This window comes from Ostrinia nubilalis, chromosome 28 (assembly GCF_963855985.1).
Source record: "Ostrinia nubilalis chromosome 28, ilOstNubi1.1, whole genome shotgun sequence".
NCBI lineage: Eukaryota > Metazoa > Arthropoda > Insecta > Lepidoptera > Crambidae > Ostrinia > Ostrinia nubilalis.
The window spans coordinates 2461109-2470965 of record NC_087115.1 but is presented as its reverse complement, the minus strand read 5'-3'; the positions used below and the strand labels follow the sequence as shown (position 1 = coordinate 2470965).

General features: G+C 35.5%; 1 protein-coding gene and 1 long non-coding RNA gene across 2 annotated transcripts in view; both read left to right on the top strand.

Annotated features, from left to right (window-relative positions):
* Positions 1–4383: 4383 nt before the first annotated feature.
* Positions 4384–5764, top strand: LOC135085556 (uncharacterized). The gene is made up of 4 exons (XR_010260162.1): positions 4384–4697; positions 4789–5081; positions 5183–5245; positions 5454–5764. It is a non-coding gene; the product is annotated as an uncharacterized LOC135085556 (long non-coding RNA).
* Positions 5765–5970: 206 nt separating this feature from the next.
* LOC135085357 (uncharacterized) overlaps positions 5971–9857 on the top strand; it is a 61965-nt gene continuing 58078 nt past the window's right edge. Inside the window, exon 1 of the mRNA XM_063980147.1 lies at positions 5971–6161. The gene's annotated coding sequence lies outside the window, so the exon portion shown is untranslated. The remainder of the gene's footprint in view (positions 6162–9857) is intronic.

Sequence of the window (9857 nt, the reverse complement as noted above, 5' to 3'; positions counted from 1 at the left end):
AAGAAAGGTTGGATCAGTTAAATCTGAAAGTCAGGAAGACGGTAAGAATGTTAACAATCCCTTTCAGCAGTACATGCGCTCGGTTTTTGCGAGTAAAGACAAGTCTCAGTATTCTAAAGCCGTCTGCGATTACTGCAACAAAGAAATGCTGAAGAAGAGTCTACAGTCACACATAAGGGAAAGACACCTCAAACTACGTAGATTTAAGTGTGAAACTTGCTTGCGCACTTATAATCGTCATTATCAACTGGTTAACCATGTTTGCGGTAAATTTAGGAATCAGCGGGAAAAGATAAACCATTGACGTCCCCTTAAGGCCCAGAACAGACGGTGAAACGCAACTGCAACGAAACTGCAACTGCTAGTTACTTTTGAGTTGCATCTAAGTTTCTGCCATAGCGTCCGTTGAGAGACCACACATGACGCGACCAGTTTGAAAGTTTCACTGTCTGTTCTGGGCCTTACCGTTGTAACAGTTTATGCCATTAAAAACCTGCCATTTTGTCTATTGACAGGGACCTATGTTTAGCGTTTAACTCAGTCAGCGCCTGTGATATCCTGGTGTCATCATCATCATCATCATCTCAGCCATAGGATGTCCACTGCTGAACATCCTAGTGTAGTGACAGTCTGTATGTAAAAATCTGAAGAAAATCGAAATTCTCGCTAATGTGTCTCACTAATGTGTGACGTTAGAGAAATACCCTCACCCTGACTGAGTTAAGTGACCTGTAAATCCATTTACACTGGAACCCTGTCAGTAGTACAAGAAAAGTATTATTCTTACACTGTGGTGCTAAAAACAGATATTCTGGACATATTTTTGAAGTGTTGAATTCTAATTCACATTACTTTTTATGAATCTGGATTTCCACACTTAAAAATGTCTCCCATTTTTGTAACAAGTATTTCTTAGTGATTTAGTTAAAATAATGCAATCAGAATGAAAACAAACTTTATTTAGCTGATATTTTGTAGACTTAAGATGCACATTGTTTTAATATATCTGTAACAATGTGATATATTTTAAAAATAAATAGGTACTTTTTACTTTTTTGAATATTAGGATTTCTTTCAGGTCTAATCTTTTTTAAAAATTGGTGCATGCTTTTACATCATTGTTATTAGTAGACATCACTAATTTAAGATGTTATTTAAGTATAACAATAACAAAACAACCTATGTATAATGTTATTGTTATATTTAAAAAAATATGTAATGCATGTGACAAAAGAGTGTCTATTAAATGTTGACTGCAATTTAAAAGTGCACAAATTACTTAAGTCTTCCAAAAGTGTATTAGATAAATTTTATACAAACTGTATTAGAATTATTAGCTTATATCCTTTATAGCAGGGGTGGCCAACCGGTCGATCGCGTCTATTAGTCCAGTCGATCGTGGCAAAGCAAAAAATACTACATGATTGTGTACTAAACTATGCTGTTTCATTTAAGATTTCAAGAAGTATGTAAGTGGTAGATCGCCCAGGGTTTGGTTAGTAAACAGTAGATCTTATGTCTAATCAAGTTGGCCACCCCTGCTTTATAGTATGTTAACTAAACGTTTTCTCTATTAAATGTTAAGACCACCGATTTTTAGCTGGCCGATATTTGGATCGGGCTGTTGATCAGTAAGGAAATGTATGAAAGTGCGCATTACACCGATTTGGTATCGGCCGATTCATACAAATTAGAATCGGGCCCAACTATTGGCCAACTAAAATACGGTGGTCTGCGCCTAGGCTAAAACAACCTAAGTTGCAACATTGATAGCCAACATAGGTATATTTTACAAGATCTGTCTGACAAGCATTTTGGCTGTCAATTAAGTTTTTATACTAAACTTGCCTTAGATTAATTTTTAAAATTTCTTGTGTAGTATTAATCAAACATACAATGTTATTTCTATATGTAAGACTGATACTCATGTGCCTTATATGATACTCCTGTGTATTAAGAGAGAATCTATCATAAAAAAACTATTTTCATACAATTTATTACAATTTTGTGAAACCATGACCTTTTTTAAAAAAAAGTTTTTACCTATTTCTTGTACAAAAAAAATTGTATTTTTTTTATGAATATGAGAGGTTTTTAAATAGTGCCTTATTGTACCTAACCTTCGTTTTGTAAGGATTCTTGGTCAAGTAAAAATATTTTTATTTACAAGGAATAGAATATCCTTGTTAAATTGGCGGCTTCGCTTGTTGTGTATTTGAGGTAAAAGTATTGTTTAAGTTTAAATGCATGGTTATGTTTACATTCTAGCACAAAATAGCTTCCTATGTTTACTTCATTTATTTTTTTTATCTTTATTGTTAAGTTGGTAGGTTAATTCTTTGCTTTATTTAACTTTTAATTTAAGAGAAAAATAAAATTTGTGAATCAACATGCTCGTTTTTTAATTTGACCATAAAAATTTCCCAACCTATGTTACATAAAACAAAATACAATAATATTATATTTTTTAAACTTCATAATCATAGTCTTCTTCGTCATAATAGTCCACTGTGGAAGTTTGTAACTTTTTACATGGAGATACCGTTGTGGAGGTATTATTATCGCTAACTCGAGGTTTAGAAATTTTGCCTCTTTCATTTTGCCTTCTTGCAAAATGTATTTTACTTCTTTTAACGTTAAAAGTTTGAATTTTGTTTGTTTTTTTATTTTTTGGTGTAACTGGATCCAAGAGATAACGTGTAGTATTTAAATAAGCAAAAGTTTTGATATTATTCATCATTATTTTGGAGTAAATTACGTCTTTGTTTAAGTTAATAATTTGAAATGTTATGAAATCTTGATAAATCTGAAATAAAACGAACGGGCACGAGTTAAATATTATACAGAATTTGGTGTAAATTAATTTTATGTTATTAAAATTTTATATTACGCGACAGAAGTTTTAAATATGATGAGTAACTTACCCTGTAAATGGTTGAAATCTCACAAAATTCCCGCCCTTCACAAATGTCACTGTGGCTGCGTTCGGAAGTCGAATTACTGTACGATCTTGTGATTCGATACATCGTAACAATCGGATTGTTACAGGAAATCGTAAGATCGAATAGACTCAACACAGAAGGACATAATTCATCGATTTTTTCCAAATGTGTGTAGTTAACGGCACATACTTTATTTTTATTTATCATAGAGAATATCTCATACGGACATGGGATTTGATCTTCTTCAATAACCTAAAATATAAGTAAAGTGCAAAATATAAATCAATCAAATATTCAACTAAAGTAATTTGTCTGTCCTATAATAAACTTCTCCGCATTTTCTAAGTTCAAGTTTTCGAGGTAAAATGTTGTGTTACTTATAAAACTAACTTACCCAAAATCCACCGCCATAACATCCAGTGCACGAAGTATTTATAATGTTGGAACATTTATAGAAGATAGTTTTATGAGACGTTTTGTAGTCCACATCTCGCCATGTTCTCCAAAACGTATCCCTTTTGTAAACAAAGGTCACTCCTCTCATCGCTATTAAATTTTTGAAATCCTTTTCGATTTTATTAATCTTCTTCCAACTTTTATTACTCTTTAAAACTTCATAGTGTGTTATTCCATCGACTATAGTACTGTTAATTGAAGAGTTATCTGGTTTCATAATCTTAATTTTTCCATTTTTAGTTTTTCTCGTAGAATTTTTTTGTCGTAAGTTACTTTTCAATAAGTTATCTTCATTAAATGAATCATAACGTTTTGTACTGGCAAATCTCGTAGTAGAACAGATATAAATTACTGTTGCAATGCACAACACAACTGACGACATCATGTTGAACTCAAGTTCCGATCGCGAAATAGAAGATTGTTTATAAACATTTTGAAATACTCGGCTTGCAACGTAACCAACCAAGTACTCAGAAAGTATCGATTTGACTGGAATCGCTCTAACAAATTGATCAACCGTTATTAATAACGTTACCGTTACACCAAAGCATGAGTCACTGGACCACTGGGCTTACGTGATTGACAGCCCTGACAGAAACCAATTCATTCATTTTGATTTTTCATTCATTCAACAGTTATGGACACGGGGTGGAAACGCCATAGAGTTTGACAGCTCCATAGAGAGTGAATTTTTTTGACAGTTCCGAGAGGAAGTGACTTTTTTTATAGTTGTCCTTTATGCGACAATGGCAATGGTCTTTTGCGTGTCTGGAATCAAGTTAGTAAACATTTTAGAATTACAACTTCAACTTTTATTTATAAATTATTTTATTGAATCTATTTGCATTCTATAAATGAAATGTTTATTTAAAAGTATATTAATTCAAAGTCGTAATTTTCACTTTAATCAATTTAGTTCCGTCTCAAGTCTACAACTGTGACATTATTAAAAAAAAAAACGTCAAAAATTTTCATCGAAAAAACGTGTTTTTCTATAAACAAATTTTATCTAAAATCAATAATTTCTCAATCAATATTAATAAGAACTACATGTGCATGGATTGCCAGTTGGATTGATGTTTGTTTTAAGAAGAAATTTCTCTCAAGTAAGATATCCACTCGAGAAAGGTTATTGCAGCTTGCAGCAACATCATGTTTTATCAAGTATTGAACCACACAAAGGATTAAATCTTCATTACAATATCATTCATAACTCCATTTAAATCAATGGAAACTAAATATGGATCGTTTCATGGAGTAACAACATACTTTGGAGTTTGGACCCAAAATACAATACACGTAGGTACATTGCAGGCATAGATTGCAGGACACAGTGAATGATGATACGTGTTTTATACAGTGAACCTAAGTAGGTACCTATTTGTTTCAGGTTAATATCGAACTTATAAGGTGTTAAGCTGCAATTACAATAAAAGTGCTTGCTATGGAATCACCGGTGCTGATCATTATTGTCAACTGTTACTTAAAATCCAGATGAACCAACCTTTACTTCCTATTCAAATAAGTTTAGAAGAAACCTATATAAGCAATAAAACCAGACCAAGAATGCTTGATTACAAACGATGAACTCATTTCATTTGCAAGTTATGCCATGACATAAATGCATTAAATTAGGAAGATTTGTATTAGATGAATATTAACTTCTGTTGATAAGAACATTTGGTAAGTACCTTTAAAATTTAAAACACCCTCAAAATGATTCTAACACTATCCTCTGACGCTTTTCGCCTAGGATCAAATAAAAGTTAATTATTTAATTACAGATTGGTGGAATCCAGATTCTGTGAATGTACATGTAATTGATTGACAAGTACACATTTGACAAGGTAAATTAATTTTATTTAACAAAGTAGTGCAAATCTAGAAACAAAACAGACAGTAAGATAGGTATGGTAGATAAGACAGATCACTTGTTCATCTGCTGTACTCTTTATAATATTAGTGTAGAATGTAGATGATGTAGGAGATTACAGTCTTACGGTGACATGCGCATCTTTTTGCTCTTAATTTACAAATATTTCATATATTTTACAGGTGGTGAGAAACGTGTAGATCTGGCCTGCTTACAGTGGCTATTGGATTGGACAGAACCAAAGTGAGAGTGAACGTGTGAATTTATGGAGAACATTAAAAACTATTTTACTATAAGTCATAACGCAACTTATTTTGTATGAGTTACATACAAATGTCAAGCCGTGAGTACATTATGTAAAAACTAAAACAATGTACCTACTGTAATCACAACAGTAACTGTAATCTTTTAAAATCCAATAGTTTTAATGCTTATTGATTTTCGTAAACAAAATATTTCATGTTATATTTCATCAATAAAGTTTCATTTGATACTTCAATAGTTTTATTTTTAACCGCAATACATGAAAAGGAACGGATCATAAAAAAGTATGACAGGTATATTTAATCTGTGGGCGGCAGACGCCATATTGTATTCAGCGCCACCTACTGGACAATCTAGCTCGGTACCAGTTTGTTTATCGTTTAACCAATACTAAGGCCGTTTCCTATCTGTCTTTAGACATACTCTCTAATCTGTGGTTATGGAGGCTGCTGGATGTTTTTGTTTCCCATTTTGCACACATTGATGTCAATTAATGTTAGTTTAATTAATTAAAAAAACAATTATGTGACAAGAGCCTTCCGGTTCGCGAGTGTATCTTAGTGATAAAGTTTTTATTGTGATTCTGATTGTTTTTTTGGTATACAACTCGGACTGACATACCTCTGGTGAGTATTATTTTTATATTTAATACTTTCTACTGGCTTTCGCTGCGATTATTCGTACGTACGTTGGACAAGGACTTTGTCCCGTGCTTGTGTAGTGCTATGGAAGTCCTATGCGATGTATAGGATTGCTTTGTTTGACGATAAAGAAATGGTCTTTGTATTTAATCACTCTCAAACTGATGTTAAAACTTGGTCTAAATTCGTGTTATTCAAGCCACCAGCTATTAAAACTAGAAGGCAAAGGATAAATACGGCAAACAATTCAATTTTCTATCAAATAGGTACATACTTTTAAAAAGTACAAATCAATCACAAACTTTTTGCAGTCTTGAGCATATTCTAATAGCATGACCTAAGCAGCAAGTACTGTATAAATAACATAATATAGCTCTTTAAAGTAGCTCCAAATTGATGGCATCACCTTGAAAAAGACAAAAAAATACACCAACATTATTACAAGCAAATATTTCAAAGAATTTGAAAACCATATGGTATAAAGAATGAGTCATGACATATTTTAATCAGTGTTTCTCAGTTCATTCACACAAACATATAGTTTTTATCTCGGTAGGTAAAGTTGGCTTGGTACAAAGTTTCGTAAATACTTTTTACTTATCACTAATTAATTTTAACAGCTATGTTCATTTGAAGCTTGCTGGTTTCATGAATTTCAAGTATTTGAATCTTTTAATTAAGATTTTTAAATAAATAAATAATGTATTTTAGTTTATTACGGTATATTCTTATCTAGGAGGTAATAGTTAAATTAACTACCTAAACGGAAAACGGCTTAAAATTGGAAGCAATTCTCTTTACCACAAATATCAGTAAAATAAAATGAAATTTATTTATTTATTTAAAGACTTTATTGCACACACAACAATGTTCTGTACAAAAAGGCGAGCTTAATGCCATACGTCATTCTCTACCAGCTGACCTTGAGCAAAACAGAGATATTTAGTAGGCGGTGCTAAAAAGCTACAAAATCCCTATTTTAAATGAATAAAATGCAATTTAATGTTTTTTTTTAAATCTGTATCTTTCCTTTGCATTTGTATGTCCATTGTTTCAACTAAGAGAGGGGCAGAACTATTAATGAAAATCCTTAGGGGTCTCCTTTGTCCAGCAGTGGATCTCCTTTAGCCTCCTTTTTCCTTTTAAAAAACACTAAAAACTCATCCATATTAACAATGACCACAGTACAACTTATCAGTGATGGATAGACGTCTTTAAATATTTGCCTTGACACGGAGATCTCATTGCAAACAAGATTCTTCGTAAGTTTTTCCTCCTACAATAAATCGGTCACACTTCGCTTTATGGTGTGATTAGATAAGCTGATGTCATTCGCCCGTATGGACAAACTTTACTATGAGGTCTCACAGTGCGCGTGGACGCACAGGGTCACACACGAACCAATCACAGAGCGCATCAACGCTGTGTGTTCGATTTGCTGCTTCACTTAAGCAAGCATCGTTTGTGAACATATCGTAGATTGACTGGCTGTAAACAAGTTAAGTGCAGGAAAGAGGATTGTTTTTAAGTTATTAGGCTGTCCTATGTGTGCCCCGATTACGCTAATTTTTAACGTCTCCAATACAGACGCGCTTCTTCGATTTCTTCGATTCTGCGATACGGATTTGTCAAAACAGCTGACGTCCGGGCACGTTGAAGATGAAAATTTTTAGCGTAATCGGGGCCCTGAAATTGATCAGTAGTAAGACAACTGTAAATGGAGTTGTTGTTTTCAAATATTTATGTACAATGGACATAACACACATTTCAACCTGGTAAATCGTGACCGTATCAACACAAGACGGTCTGTATTCTTTGTATGTAACTCCATACTCCAACATACACTTAACCACACCGTAACGTAAACGCCTCGCCTCCATGCGAAAGGCGAAGACAGTTTGCGAAGGCGATACTGTGTTGATCCCTTTCCGAGTTGATAAGTCTGCTATGACCTTTTTTTTTATCCAACGAGGAAGCTCTTGGCCTGTATCTCACCTGATGCTAAGTGACGATCAGGCCGAAGGTGGAAGCGAGCTTCACTCGGAATCCTCAACCACAGAGGAACTGGCTATCTTACCTCTAACTGCCGGAACACAACAATGCTGTTAACATTGTTGTTATGGCGACAGACTTAGGTAAGATGGTGGTAGCTAGCCAGGCGGACTTAGAACAAGCCCTACCACCAATCAAACCGTACAGAAAAATCTGCCCCCACTGGGAATCGAACCCGGGACCTCTGCGTCTGAAGCAGGTGGTCTTACCACTAGATCATAGAGGCCTTTACAGTACCCCCGCCCCTCCATAGCGGTAGTTAGTGGGTTACGGTCTGCTCTATGGTGCTGCTCAGTTAGCTCTACTGATCAGAGGAGTACCAAGAGCAGCTCTATAAAGAATGGGCCCCGGTAAACGCCCCGCCAGTCCCCAACAGTGGAGGGTTTTGCCAGGGCCAGGTGTGTGATTGTGGCCAGGGCAAATATGCCTTTACGGTCTCCAGTCCACTCAATTGTGGGTTACATACGGGTTGCTCAAGCCCGCCGAGTTGACGTTTAGGTTTCTGTCTAAAACTCCGTTGACCTGCTGCGTTTAGGTTTCTGTCTAAAACTCATAAAAAACCTCATAAAACTCATTAATTTTTGCAAATAGGCTTTTAAAAAGCACTTTTACACGTCCCAATATTAACCCTCCCACTACTTCGGGACAATAAATGGGCCAGTGCTGAGAAGCAGCAGCGCAAGAAACTCAGAGTCACTATTGTCAGCAGAAACTCAGTCACTATTGTCAACAAAAGTCTGCGCCGGTAAACCGGTATTCTCCCATAATAATAACCGTCAGTATTGTTAGTGACCATGAAAGTTTAAAACAATATACGGTACTGCCATGACTGGGGGGCGTTCCCCTATCCACCACCCGAGCAGCGTCACCACGCGTCCGATAGCAGATACACAACTGCATGCGGTTGCAGGAACGCCCATGTTGACAGCTTCCTGCCCTAGGGGGGGCAAGTCATACCAAGCTTCTGGCCTTTTTTTAGGTCAGTTTGACTTATGCCCATCCAAAACTGCACGCGGTTGCAGGAATGTCTGTGTTCCCAGCTTCCTGCCCTAGGGCGGGCAAGTCATACCAAGCTTCTGGCCTATGGGGATTTTTAGGTCACTTTGACTTATGCCCGTTTTCACCATCAATCCCTAATTTTTAAGTGAGCCCTGTGAAAACAAAATTCCTGTTATGTGTTACCATAGGGGTCACTTAAAAATTAGGGATTGATGGTGAAAACACGCATTAGCTCCTTCAAAGCGATTTCCTCAACTGCGTACGTCCATGACGGTTGCTATGCCCTACCAAGACCTGTCTAAACTACGGCCAACGAGAAGCGATACCAAATGTAAACAAACCCAATGTCATGGGTGAACCCGTCTGACTTTGACATATTTAGGCGGGAGAACGAGACATTACAACAAATACACAAGATGGGAAGAGAGAATATATTGTCAACTCGATAGTCGTATCGACCTTTTGTATCGCTGCTAGTTGGCCGTACTTTACACGCATTTATCACAATACGAGTAGTTATTTCTCACAAATCATTGACATTATTAGAGCCTACTTCACAAGGCGACATAGATCATGTCAAATTGTCAACTCAGTGTTGTGTACAATAGTCGTAGACGCCACTTAGCGACA